At 41.2% G+C, this 15,045-nt stretch overlaps 1 pseudogene; it reads right to left on the reverse strand.

Annotated features, from left to right (window-relative positions):
• Window positions 1-7,686: 7,686 nt before the first annotated feature.
• Window positions 7,687-11,396, reverse strand: LOC122738760 (annotated as a pseudogene).
• Window positions 11,397-15,045: the final 3,649 nt, after the last annotated feature.

A 15,045-nucleotide genomic window follows, 5' to 3' on the forward strand; every position in this document is an offset into this window, starting at 1 on the left:
TAGTTCTCTTGGAAAATCCATTCTTTTTTCTGGAGTTCCACCATAATTTTCTTCTTCTGGCGTTTTATCTTAGAATTTTCTTTTTATTTGGTTTTTCTCCTAACATAGAATTTCTTCATTTTATTCAGAAGTGTTTCTCCCTACTATTTACTTATGTTTTCAATTTCATCTCCTGGATTGGGACTTTGTACCCTGTCTGAGGCCTATCTCTTCCCATGCTTATGAATGGGGTGGCTAAAGTTGGGTCCTGTTTCTAGTTGAAGTGTTAGTGGGAAACTGCTGTACAGTGTTAGATATTGCCCCTTCGTAGCCAGGATGCCCCAACTCTTCTGCTGCTGCTTTTAGATGTGATTGGGTCCTAGCTCTGTCTTCTCTCAGATAGCCCTCAACCATCACCTAGAAACAGACTCTGACTCTTTCACAACTCTGGCTAGTGACCTGAAACTGGGATTAGGCCCTACACCCTATTGCAGTCCATTTTGGTAAGGTCCATTTTGTCTAGTAAGACACATTGGCATCAGCTTGTCTCCTGGAATAGTTCCAACAGGAAGATGAGATTCTATAAGCTTCAAGTCTTACTCCTGACATGGCCCCAGATTACATTGGTCTCAGTTCTCCTAGCAGTTCCCTATCATGGTGTTGTTGATATCAGCCCATTCTCTGGTGGATCCCACAACCATCTGGATTGTGTCTACCCAGATCTTGGCACCCAGAAACCAATTGGATTGAGTCAGCTTAGCTTTTGGAGCCCAGACTTTTGTGCTGCATCTTTTTGGTTTTTGCCCCCCTCCCCCCCCTTCCACCCCACCCCCATGCCAAGTCAGCTTAGCTTTTCCAACTCTGGATCAGAAGCTTTAGGTCTTTTTCCCCCTCTCAGTCATACTGACTTCAGACTTTTCTCCAAGGGGTCCTAGGCTCCTTGCTCATGGAAGCTTCGATCTTCTTTCCTGGTGACCCACACTGCTGCTCGCTAATCCCCCATATGTTTGTGTTGCCTGGATTGGAGGGCTTCAGGTATAATCTTGGATGGGATGGAGAAGCTTAGTGGTTTTTCTGGCCTATTTTCTCTGGTGGTCTGATGATATATTTTGGAATTCTTTAGGGAATTTAGGCTTTGTTGGAACCTCTCAAATCACCATCCTGATTGGAAGTCCTTGCAGGTCACTTGTTAGGGATATTTTTCAAAGATAATTTTGTACTGGGAGGGAAGCTGGGCTAGTTGGTCCTTTCAAACTACAAGATTCTATAATACTAAGTTTGAAATGAACTGATAAAGGGGGTTGGGAGAATGAAAGAATCCTGGAACATGTAGTACTGTTCAGGCCTTGAAGGGCTGTGATAGTGGAGGAGTTACATAGATAAGAGATATGACTTGTCCAAGGTTATACAGTAAATCACTGACAGAGCTGGGACCAGAATTGAGGTCTGCTAGCCTGGGGCTATTATTATCATTAGGGTTTGAAGCTAAGCAGTTTTTCTGAATTTCCACCTAGTTGTGTAGAGCAGATCCAGAGAGAATTATAGTGGAGTTTGTCATTAGGCAGCAAGAGGTTACTGGTGACCTTGCTTAAGTGAGGTGTAATCTAGGAGAAAAAAGCATGTGGATAAAGGAAGTGAGATGCTGAAGATATCTAAACCAACCTTCCAGCTCTGACATTCTATAGTATGTGATTCTTAAATCTCTTCCAGCTCTGGTATTTTTTTTTAAAAATTCTCTCTTTTGCTCTAATAATCTATAGTTCAGTGATTCTTTTTCTTTATTTTTAGTTAAATTTTGTTTTTATTCTGATTTTAAACACCAAATGAAATGACATAGAACAGAAAAAAATGGATTGTACATGAAACTGACAAATCTCTTATTATATATCGTTTCCCTTTTTAAATATAAATTATAATAATTAATAAATTATAATAAATTCAACATATAACTTTCAAAGCTGTCCTGTTTGTGATTACTTCTTATCTTCCTTCTGTTCTCTTTTATGCAACAATAAAAACTATTCCATGACTTCTTTTGGGGGCAGCCCTATTATTTTCCCTCCAACCTCCCCTCCCATCCTAATGAAAAAAAAGAAAAGCAAAACTTTTGTCACAAACATGCATTGTCAAGCAAGATAAATCTCACATTGGTTGAGTCCAAAAATGTATGTCTCATTTTGTATCTTGAATCCATCACCATTCTGTCAGGAGGTGAGTAGCATGCTTCACCATTGGCCTTCTAGAACTGTAATTACTCATTACATTCAAAGTTGTTTGTCTTTACAATGTTCCTGTTATTGTATACATTTTCCTGGTTTGGTTCACTTCACATCCAATTAATTCTTCATGACCCCATTTGAGGTTTTCTTGGCAAAAACACTGGAGTAGTTTGCCATTTTCTTCTCCAGCTTATTTTACAGATGAGGAAACTGAGGCAAACAGGGTTAAGTGATGCAACTAGCAAGTGTCTGAGGCTAGATTTGAATTCAGCAAGATGAAATCTTGCTCTAGCCACTGTGCCATCTAGCGGTACTTTTTAAAAGTACAATAATTCTCCATTATATTCATATGCCATAATTTGTCTGGTCATTCTCCAATTGATAGGCACCACCTAAGTTTCCAGTTCTTTGCTATAATGAAAAGAGTTGCTATAGTTTTGTTTTATTTGTTTGTTTCTTTGTGGGGCAATGGGGATTAAGTGACTTGTCCAGGGTCACACAGCTAGTAAGTGTCAAGTGTCTGAGGCCGGATTTGAACTCAGGTACTCCTGAATCCAGGGCTGGTGCTTTATCTACTGCGCCACCTAGCTGCCCCTGCTATAGTTTTTAAAATATGGGTCTTCTTATTCTTTCTTTAATCTCTTTTGGGTATAAGTCTGGTAGAATATGTACAGTTTAGTGACTTTGGGTTCTTAGTTCCCAATTACTTTCCAGAGTGGATGGACCAATTTACAGCTCTACTAAGAGTGCTGAGGGGGCAGGTAGGTGGCACAGTGGATAGAGCACCGGCCCTGGATTCAGGAGGACCTGAGTTCAAATCCGGCCTCAGACACTTAATAGTAGCTATGTGACTCTGGGCAAGTCACTTAACCCTAATTGCTTCACCAAAAAAAAAAAAGTACTGAGGGGCAGCTAGGTGGCACAGTGGATAAAGCACTGGCCTTGGACTCAGGAGGACCTGAGTTCAAATCCAGCCTCAGACACTTGACACTATCAGTGTGACCTTGGGCAAGTCACTTAACCCTCATTGCCCCACAAAAATTAAAAGAGTGCTGAAGCCCCAACAATTGTTATTTTCTTTTTTAAAGTCCTCTTTGCTAATCTAATTGGTGTAAGGTAGAACTTCAAAGTAGTTTTAATTTAATTTAATCTATAGTTTTAATTTAATTTTAGTTTATAGATTTAATTTAATCAATAGTTATTTGGAACATTTTTTCATGTGGTTGTTCATGCCTTGGATTTCTTCTTTTGAAAATGGTCTATTCATGTCTTTTGTTATGGTGCTTGTTCTTATTAATTTGAATCTATTTCTTATATCTCTTAGGTAGGAGAATATCAGAGAAACTTGCTGTAAAATTTTTTCCCCCCAATTACTTATTTCCCTTCTAATTTTAACTGCTTTAATTTTGTTTGTGCAACAACTTTTAAAAATTGTCTATTTTGGGGGCAGCTAGATGGCACAGTGGTTAAAGCACTGGCCCTGGATTCAGGAGGACCTGAGTTCAAATCCGACCTCAGACACTTGACACTTAACTAGCTGTGTGACCCTGGGCAAGTCACTTAACCCCCATTGTCTAAAAAAAATAAAAATTGTCTATTTTATTTTCTATGAGCCTCTCTATCCCTCATTTGGACATGAGGTCTTTCCCTATCCATAGTTTTGAAAGATATTTTCTCCCTTGGCTCTCTAATTTGTTTATGATATAAAGTCTAAAATTCTAGCTGTGATGTTTAAAATCTAATGAGTGGGGGCAGCTAGGTGGCGCTGTGGATAGAGTACCGGCCCTGGAGTCAGGAGGACCTGAGTTCAAATCCGGCCTCAGACACTTAACACTTAAAAGCTGTGTGACCCCGGGCAAGTCACTTAACCCCAATTGCCTCACTAAAACAAAAACAAAAACAAAACAAAACAAAAAAATCTAATGAGTGGTCGCCTTAAATTAGAAGCTTTAGCAAGAGTTTAGGCTTTTAAGTATTTATTAAAGTGTATTAGAAGTTAGTGAAGAGAGAGAGAGAGAGGAAAACCCTAGTTTAGATCTATTTGGTATAGCCAGAGAGAAAAACTTGCCTTTCCCTAACAGCCCACGTGAAGTTCTCTGCCACCACCCCAAAGTCTGGACTAAAAAGATCTTGCTTCTCCAAGGCTTCTCCCAGAAGCCCCCTGTCAAACAGGAAGCAGGGCCATCCTAGCACACAGCTCCAAGCTAATTGAGTGGTAGCACCAATTGACACGACCCACAGGTGGCAGACATCACTTTTGGATGCCAATTTGACTTTCGACACCCCAGAAAGGTCACCTCATGTTTTCTCCTCATGGTGGTGCCTCCCTGCAATATCATTCTCAGCAGGTTGGAAGTGCTCTGATTCTCACAATGATGTTACCTTTTATATCCACATCATATGTCTCAATGTAACCAATGTTTTGTATGTAACCAAGACTTTGTTACATACCCCACATCACTTAAGATGGTGGTACCTATGTGAGAAGTAGCACCCCAACCCATGTGGGAGGGGAAAGGAGAGTATCTTCGCAGAAGCAGGTCCCTGCTATCTCCCACATGAGTTCTTCCATCTTAGGTGATCTGGATATGAGCAGCAAAGTCCTGATTACCCATAGTAAAGACCATTTGGAACCCGTGTTTTCTTTATTGATGGAGGTTATGGGAGAATGGATCCATCCACCAAGAAAGCCAGGTTTGAGGAAGAGATCTGTCAGTCTGGTCCTAGGTTGTGTCTTCTTTCTGAGATAAGAATTAGTCCCAGGGTCTAAAAATAGGATGCCTTTCTTTTCCTTAAAAAAAAGTAACTATACCGTTGGTGTTATTTCTTTGGCAAACTGAGAAGGGAAAACTATCTTAGGTTTTCCATGGAAGAGCATTGTCGATTTACAAATGATCCTCCGAAGAACAAATGCAAATAGTGAATGATTAGCCAGGTATATATGGTCATGAAGGATAGGTAGCACAATGACTTTTACTGAAAGTCATTGGGACTTCAAAGCCCCTCAGAACAGAGTTAGGGGGCAGGCCTTTCCAAAAGGCACATAGTGTGTCTGTGGCAGACATAGGACAAGAACTTAGGTGTTCTGACTTTGATACTTTTAGCATTACGATTGGTACTGTTTAGGATTTGCATCTGGTGGAAGGTAGCGAGCACATCAAGAAGATGTCCTTCAGCAGGGCTCCTGTGCTTTCTTTAGTCTGCAGACAGACACAACCTTAGCCCAAGCAAGTGAAGGAGCAGTAGAGAGTTTGAGATAGGACAGGGAAGGGGACTTTGTAAAGTCTACTGAGTTAACTATTTTAGGTAAGGCTATTTTTTGGGCATGTGAACAGTTGGAGAGCTACTTTGTGGCATACTTCCTCCACCTTGTGGCCATATCTAGTAATGACACTGCCCCCAATTTCCTGAACTCTTGGGACAAATGATGAGTTCACCCCAAGAGAGGAGCTGCTATCCTCCCAAAAATTTTTCCCAGGGCTCTTAGTTTGCAAAGTCCAGAAGGGAGCCTTTCTTAACCCTGGGAGGGGCTAAATCACATTTAGATTGGACAATCGGGTCCTGACTCTGCTTAGACAAATGACTTTGTGGGTCTTGCTTTCCTGATTGTAAAAAATGGGGATGATCATTGTCATCCTTCCTTCTCCAGAAGGTCATCGTGGGTGGGAATCAAATGAAGCAATGGGTATTAAAACATGTTATGATCTGTAAATCTCTGTACAAGTATAAGGAAGGTTTGTTATTGTTGGTACTATTTAAAACCTTTCTGACCACTGTGATTCTTGAGAAGCACATAATTATAACAACAACAATAATAGCTAACATTTCTATAGCACTTGAAGGTTTGCAATGCCCTGCACATGTTATCTCATTTTAAGACTTAGAGGGGGCAGCTAGGTGGCACAATGGATAAAGTACCGGCCCTGGATTCAGGAAGACCAGAGTTCAAATCCAGCCTCAGATGCTTGACAATTACTAGCTGTGTGACCCTGGGCAAGTCATTTAGCCCTCATTGCCCCACCCCCCAAAAAATACTTAGAACAACCTTGTGGGGTTGGTGCTATTATTATTATGATCACCAGTTTATACATGAGGAACCTGAGGCCAAGAAAGTTAAGTGACTTGCCCAGTAAAAAAAAAAAAAAATATATATATATATATATATATATATATATATATTTAGTGAGGCAATTGGGGTTAAGTGACTTGCCCAGGGTCACACAGCTAGTAAGTGTTAAGTGTCTGAGGCCGGATTTGAACTCAGGTACTCCTGAATCCAGGGCCGGTGCTTTATCCACTGTGTCACCTAGCTGCCCCTAGAATTCATTTCTTACCAATTCCAAGTCCAGCACTCTTTTATTTTTATTTTTTATTTTTTTTGCAGAGCAATGAAGATTAAGTGACTTGCCCAGGGTCATACGGCTAGTAATTGTCAAGCATCTGAGGCCAGATTTGAACTCAGGTCCTCCCGAATCCAGGACTGGTGCTTTATCCACTGAGCCACCTAGCTGCCCCCTAAGTCCAGCACTCTTTTTTTTTTCTTTAAGTCCAGCACTCTTAACTCATATGCCACCACCTCTCTGCCTACAACACTGGTAGGAGCCTCTTATCATATGTGAAACATTGGGATAACATCCCTCAATGTTGATGACAGTTTTGGTGTCTGAGTGGGAAGGAAGTTAATAGATGTTAAGCTGCATGAATATAAATGCAGGATCTGGGGAAGGGAGGATGATTCATATTTCAACAGTGTTTTAGTTTATTCTAGTACCTTCTCAAAAAGAGTTTTTGAGTGCCAAGTAGATAAAGGGTCAAGGAATATGAAGAGGCAGTTTTCAAAAGAAAAAATTCTAGTTATCAACATGAACAAAGCTCCCTTTCACTCATAAAAATACAAATTAAACTCCTCTGAGGTTCTATCTTATACCCATCAGATTTGACAAGGTGACAAAAGAAGAAAATTGCAATTATTGGAGGGTCTGTGGGAAGATAGATAGGCACACTAATTAACTGCAGATAAAGCTGTGGATTGGTTCAGTCATTTTTTTGTGTACTATGTTTATTTATTTATTGGTGAGGCAATTGGGGTTAAGTGACCTGCCCAGGGTCACACAGCTAGTAAATGTCAAGTGTATGAGGCCGGATTTGAACTCAGGTCCTTCTGACTCCAGGGCCGGTGCTCTATCCACTGTGCCACCTAGCTGCCCCTCCAGTCATTTTTTAAAAGTAAATTTTATTTAAGTTGGCAAACATTTATTAATAAAGCTTAAGATGATCCTGTTGCTCACCTCCAACTTATCTGTCCCCGTCCCCAAATCAGAAAAAGGAGTATAGGTATAGTTTAGTTTTTATTTCATAATCATAAACTTAGCTCTGTTGTCCAGCCAACCTGTGAAAGGAAAAAGGAAATTAAATTCAAAGAGAATTGCAGCAAGTGAGAACACAAGGATCACAAGGTATGAGTAGATGGGGTTCAGGGGTGCTCTCTCTAGCTACAGAGGAATGGCTTGATGGTTGAGACAGGAAACAAAACAAAAAAAACTGATGAGAGTTGTCCACGGTCAGCAGTGGTGATCTTCTTGCTGGTCTTGCCATCCCGAGAACCGAAACGCTCCATGGCTTCCATGATATTCATGCCTTCTTTCACTTGGCCGAAGACAACATGCGTGCCATCCAACCAGTCGGTCTTAGCGGTACAGATGAAAAGCTGGGAGCCATTTGTGTTGGGCCCAGCAGTTGCCATGGACACGACGCCAGGACCAGTGTGCTTCAGGATGAAGTTCTCATCAGCAAACTTCTCCCCATAGATGAGATGGACTTACCACCAGTGCCATTATGGCATGTGAAGTCACCACCCTGGCATGGGAACCCAGAAATGATTCTGTGAAAGCAGGATCCCTTGCAACCAAATCCCTTCTCTCTAGTGCTCAGAGTGTGCAAGTTTTCTGCTGTCTTTGGAGCCTTGTCTGCAAAGAGCTCGAAAGTAACCTGGCTCAGGGGCTTGTTGTCAACAGTGATGTCGAAGTACATTCTGGGATTCGCCATGGCCACAGATGCCTGATCTGGGGGTGTCAGTGGAAGCATCCGGCAGGCAGAACCAAGACAAGGACTCCCAGTAGCAGCATTTGCAAAGCCCACACACATCTTAAATCTGTACTCTAGGGCAGCTAGGAGTCAGGAAGACTCATTTTTCTGAATTTAAATCTGGTCCCAGACATGTACTAGCAGTATGACTGTGGGCAAGTCACTTAACCCTGTTTGCCTCAGTTTTCTCATCTGTAAAATGAACTGAAGAAGGAAACGGGACACCACTCCAGTATTTTCACCAAGAAAACCCCAAATGGGGTCATGAAGAGTCAGACACAATTGAACAGCAACAATATGTACTCTGAGTCTATCACGTCTCTATTTGGAGTAGATTTTCATCATGAGTCTTCCAGAATTGTGGTTGGTCATAGCATTGATCATAGTTTCTAAATTTTTCAAAGTTGTTTGTCTTTAAAATATTATTGTGCATTATATATGTGATGTTTAAAATCTAAATTGTGTGGTTGCCTTAAATTAGAAGCTTTAGCACCAGTCTTTGGGCATTAAGCATTTATTTATTTATTTTGCAGGGCAATGGGGCTTAAGTGACTTGCCTAGGGTCACACAGCTAGTAAGTGTCAAGTGTCTGAGGCCGGATTTGAACTCAGGTACTCTTGAATCCAGGGCTGGTGCTTTATCCACTGCGCCACCTAGCCACCCCCATTAAGCATTTATTAAAGCATACAAGGTATTCATGTGGAGTTCAGAAAGTTAAGAAAAGGCCTATCTAGCCTAGAGGTCTCCAGTTAAGTTCAAAGTCTTTAGCTTCTGAGAACAATACCTTCTTAAAGGCTTGCCAGGTGTGATTACAATCTAGTTAACTTGAAGTAGGCTAATCAGCAGTCAGTCTCACTTAATTCAATCAGTTTAGATTAATCTCCAGGTGGGTCTTTGAGTATCTGCTAAATCCCATTATTTTAAATTATGTTAATATTATTTATATAATTATATAATATAATGCACAATTTAATTTTTTTTGGGGGGGTAAGGCAATTGAGGTTAAGTGACTTGCCCAGGGTCATACAGCTAGTAAGGTCAAATGTCTGAGGCCGGATTTGAACTCAGGTCCTCCTGAATCCAGGGCCAATGCTTCTATCACTGTGCCACCTAGCTGCCCCCCCAAAACTTATTCTTAATGGATGTCATAGTTGGAAAAGATCCATTAATAAACACCTACTTTGTGCCAGACACTGTTCTAAACACTGGGGATACAAAAAGAGGCAAAAGAGTCCCTGCCTTCAAGGAGTTTACAATCTAATGGAGAAACCAACATACAAATAAATGTATACAAAGCAAGCTATATATAGGATAAATAGGAAATAATTAATAGAGGGAAGGCACTGGAATTAAGAGGGGTGGGGGAAGGCTTCCATAAAAGGTGAGATTGTAGTTGAGACTTAAAGGTAGCCAAGGAGGTCAGTAGTTGGAGTGGGGAAAGGAGAGTGTGTTCTGGGCATGGGCAACAGCCAGAGACAACGCCCAGGGTGGAGGGATGAAGAGTCTTCTTTATATAAGACGCCCTACAGAGCTACGTAGGCCCAAATAGAAGTACATCCCTTGGCTGCCTTCGTTAACCCGTGCTGCTGCTTTTTTTTCAATCCCATATAAATTATGCAAAGACTTTTTTTTTTTAATGCAAAGAATTTTGTAAGAATGTAGTCAGTAAATTTCTGTCTTTCCTGATGTCAGGAGAGGGGCCTGGTCCCTGGAAGTCAGGTTCAAGGCCTGGGATGGGAGACTGCAGTCAGTAGCAGGGCAGATGTCAAAATAGTCAGGTAGGCCCTGCATTCCAGGTAGTGGGCGGCCTTCTTCATTTGCTTCTAAGCTTTCCAGGGCCTATGGGAAGGGGGAAGTCTTGGGAGTCAGGCTGTAGGTCTGAGTAAGTTCTGTACTTAGCTTCTTGAGTGACCAGTTCAGTGGCAGTAGTGGCAGCTGCCTCCCTAGACTCCTGTTACTTGTTCCTTCTACTCTTGGGTTCTCTATTGCAGTGCCTCCCTGGCCTGTCATAAGGTTGCCTTTTATTATTTTAGGTTTAGAAAGAGAGAAGATCCTTGGGCAGTCAGCAAGGTGCTTGGTGGCTGCTCAGGGGATATACCAGGGGAAGGGAAGGAGAACAGCAGCAGTAGGTAGCATTGATGGCATGTACCTACTTTAGGAAAAGAAAAGGGTTGAACTGCTGGAAGGCCTTAAAGAAATAGCTTTTGGAATTATGCAAAGTATGAAAACTATGCAACATGAAATCAAATGGTAAGAATGGTTACAAAGACTGGAGAGGCAGTTTGGTTGATAGTAGGACACCATGACAAACATATGCTAAATTCATTTAGTTTACTATTAATCTCAAAGCTATTCATCTTCATAACATATGTGGGTAGTTGATTTCAAAAGACAACAGAGAGCTGCTACTCAGTGGTGTCTTGGTGACTCCATTTTAGGTTTTCTTGGCAAAGACGCTGGAGTGGTTTGCCATTTCCTTCTCCAGCTCATTTTCCAGATGAGGAAACCAAGACAAACAGGGTTAAGTGACTTGCCCAGGGTCATACAGCTAGTAAGTATCTTGGGCCAGATTTGAACTTAAGTCTTCATGTCCAGGCCTGTGCTCTATCCACTGGGCCACCCAGCTGCTCCACATCAAAGAGAGAAGCAGTAAAATTTAAGGAAGCAGATGAACCTAGATTGACACTAGTATGTGAATGTATGTTATATCACCAACAGTTGAAGGTACCCTTTGATGGTCTTGAGCTAAAATAGAAACAGGTGATGATCAGTTGCTACCAAGAGTCAGTCCATTTGAGAATGATTTCATGCCTTCAAAGATTATTCTATCTTGGACAAACTCAACTTGAACTGGCTTCAAAACACCACTGGTCACTCAGCTTTGAAAGCAAGTGCTTTCATAAAACCTGCTAAGAAATGGAAGAGTGGGGACATCTATGTGGCAAAATGGATTCTATTTGGCTCTGGAGTCAGGAAGACCTGATTTCAAATATCTCCGCAAACACTTACTAGCTGTGTGACCCTGAGCAAGTAACAAAAGGAAGAAGAAGAAGAAGAAGAAGAAGAAGAAGAAGAAGAAGAAGAAGAAGAAGAAGAAGAAGAAGAAGAAGAAGTAATGACATTTTTCTTGGATTGGGGAGGGAGGGAGAAAAATTTGGAACTCAAAATCTTATTAAAAATGAATGTTGAAAATTGTCTTTACATGTAATTGGAAAAAAATAAAATACTATTAAAAAAGAAACGGTATAGCAGAAAACAGGTCTGTTCTACTTGGAGAAGCAAAGGGACAGTCTGACGCAAGGACAACATCAACAGCAGGTGAAAGGAGTAGAGTTATTCTGCTACAAATGGAAGTAAGATCACTGTATATATGTTGTATGTACTTGAGAAGTGAATGGAAATTTGGTTTAGTAGATGCTGATGCCCATAGAATCAGCATCATAACATAAAGATGTGGTCAGAGGCAATGGATAATTCTGGATGAGTATTAACAGGTCTTCCCCTCTTATCACCTTTGGGGTGTATGCTGAGAGTTTAAAATACCCATGGATGTTTGCTAGGCAGTAAGTGGTTTTAAGTATTGGATTTATGCAGTGTCTATTACCATATCTCTTTGGCAAAGGGAGACAAAAGAGGGGTAGAGCCAAGATGGTGGAGGAAAGGCAGTAACCTTTGGGACCTCCCCACAGGATCAAACCAAAAATCTCCAAATAATGCCATAGGACAATTCCTGGAGCAGCAAAACCCAATAAAAGGATGGGATGAAATTATTTTCCAGCCAAAGACAGTTTAGAAGGTTGGCAGAAGGGGTCTGCTGTGCCAGGGCAGGAGTGGAGTTCAACCTCACAGTTGCCCTGACACAGATCCAGACCCAGGCTGGCCACCTAGAACCTGGATACACCTATACAGATCCAGCCCCAGACAAGCTGTGCCAGAGAAAGAGACCCCTGGAGCCTCTGAATTGACTGCAGCACTAGCTTCTTCTGGAACTAAGCTCATGGTCTAGTTAGAGGGGCAAGTGGTTGGCCAGGGGAGATTACAGGGGTCTCTGCTGATGCTGAGGCGGAATTCAGTTATTTTATCTATTAAGTACCTACTATGTGTTGGGGCAGCTAGGTGGCGCAGTGGATAGAGCAATGGCCCTGGATTCAGGAGTACCTGAGTTCAAATTTGGCCTCAGACACTTAACACTTGCTAGCTGTGTGACCCTGGGCAAGTCACTTAACCCCAATTGCCTCACTTAAAAAAAAAATCAACTAAATCTAATTGGTTGACATGATTTGAAATGAAATCCAATGATGATATCAGAGAAAGGAATGCTTCATCCCCCACTCAAGCTGGTCAAAGCAAAATAGTTTCATCTAGGTGTGATTTAATTTCATCAGTAAAGTCCTTGGGCTATCTAGACAAAAGAATCTGTCTCCACCTGAGGCTCATTTTGTGAACTTGGAGTTGGGGTAGGTTTGACGTAGATAAGATGATGCTATCAATCTCTCAAGGAGAGCTTGCCTTTGTGTGCAGGGGGAGAGAGAACTAAAAAATAAGGGAAGATCTCTGGGTCCCCCAAGATATTTATTATTAATAATTCTCCCCCCTCCCCTCTTCCGTCCCTCCTTCCCTCCTTGTTACTGGACGGGTAAATTAAGGGGAATTGTAGATAGAATGTGCCTAGATTTTAGCAAAACATTTGACAAAGTCCTGCTACCCTTGTAGTCAAGATGGAAATATATGGGCTATATGATATTACAGTTAAGTGGATTTGGAACCTACTGAACTCAAAGAATAGTTTTGATATCTCCTCTAATAGGTTTGATGTCTCCTATGGAAGGAAGTGTCCAGATGAGCCCTTCAGGGATCTGTGATTGGTCCTGAACTACTTAACTTTTTTTTTTTTAATAGTGAAAGGCAAAGATTATATGCTTGTCAAATTGGCAGCTGATACAAAGCTAGGGAGGATAGCTAATATATAGTATGGGCCAAATCTGCTCAGATAAAATTTAATAACGATAAATACAAAGTCTTATATCTGTGTTAAAACAGATTCATAATTATAAACTGGATTAGCAATTGGTTGAAAAGATCTGAGTACATTAGTGATCTGCAAGTTTTGTATGAGTCAGTAGTGTGAGGTGGCACCCCCCCAAAAAAAAACTCCAACAACAAAAAACAACCCCAAACCAAAACCCTAATGCAGTTTATACTCCCTTAAGGGGCATGGTTTCCATAATGAGAGAAGTGATAGCCCCACGGGATTCCATTCTGGTCAGACAACATGGTGTTTTGGAAATCACATTTTAGGAAGGGTATTGATAAGGGGGTTATGTGAGAATAGAAAAAAGGAAGTGTGGATGTTTAGTTTGTAGAAGACAGGAGGTGGGAAGAGAGGAGAATGAAAGTCCCCTTTAAATATTTTAACATTTGCAAGGTGGAAGATGGATTAAATTTGTTTTCCTTGAAAAGAGAAACATTTAGGTGGGCTGTAAGGAGAAACTACTAACTTATAGTAGTTGTTGTTCAACTGGTTTTAGTTGTGTCCAACTCTTCATGATGCTATTTGGAGTTTTCCTGGCAAAGATACTGCAAGTGGTTTGCCATTTTCTTCTCCAGCTCATTCTAGATGAGGAAACAAACAGGGTTAAGCGTCTAACCCAAGATTACATGCCTAGTAAGTGTCTGGGGCTGGATTTGAACTCATGAACATGAACCTTCCTGATTCCAAGCCCAGTGCTCTCTGTCCACTGTGCCACCTAGCTGCCAAAAATGACAGTAACCCTTACCTCAACCCACAAGTGGAAAGGCTTCTACTGTCTTGGGAGGAGGTGATGGGCTCCCCCTCACTAGTAGTCTTCAGTCAGGGCTGTCTGGCTACTCATTGGGGAGGTTCAATTACAGGGTGGACTAGAATTAGATGATGTCCAAGGTCACTTCTTATTCTGAGATTTGGTGATTCTGAGAGAGCAGTGGATAAAGTGGTGGCACAGCCCCCTCAGTGGAGCTCTTGTATTTATTTGTATATGAAAGTTATTGTAGATTGACATACTTTCTCATTTAAGGGTTATTTGTATCCTTTTCACAAAACTTTCTCCTATAATATTTTGAACCACGAGCTTGCAATATTAGGGAGTCAATTTCAGTATTGTGAGTGGTAGGTCCCAGGAAGAAATTTTCTTATTTTCCCTTGGGTACATTGTTATATAATAACATTCACATTCTTATAACGTTTTCGGTTTGACCAAATAGTAAATCTGTATAGTGTGAAATTTTATTATTCCCACTTCACAGATGACGAAACAGGTTAAGAGAAGTGAAATGAGTTGACTAAAATCATATCATTACAAATATGTTGTAATTGAGATTCAAACCTCAGTTCACCCTAACTGTAAGTGGAGCACTTTCTCCATTGTATCTTGCTGCGCCAACTGGTGGGTCAGCTAAAATAGTTGGGGTATCCTGTAGCAGTCTGGTGGCCAGGGAAGCTTGTTCAGGTATCAGTATCCATCCTTGGCTCTTTCCTTATGCTACTCATTCCAAACCAAGTTAACCCACAACTTCCCTGATTTGTTTCATGTACTTCTATTTGTGGGCAGTGGGACTATCTCTTGCCTGGAAGCCAGTTATATATGTGTCCTGGAAAGTCTTTAAAAGCCCCCTCCCCCCCAACCTTAAAATAATAAAGCTTAAGCTTAAGAGTTTGGAACATCATCTACAGATTTCTCCTTGTTAAGGTAGGAGTGAACCTCAGTTTTATGGTTTCCTTTTTTGC

This window comes from Dromiciops gliroides, chromosome 2 (assembly GCF_019393635.1).
Source record: "Dromiciops gliroides isolate mDroGli1 chromosome 2, mDroGli1.pri, whole genome shotgun sequence".
Classification (NCBI taxonomy): Eukaryota; Metazoa; Chordata; class Mammalia; order Microbiotheria; family Microbiotheriidae; genus Dromiciops; species Dromiciops gliroides.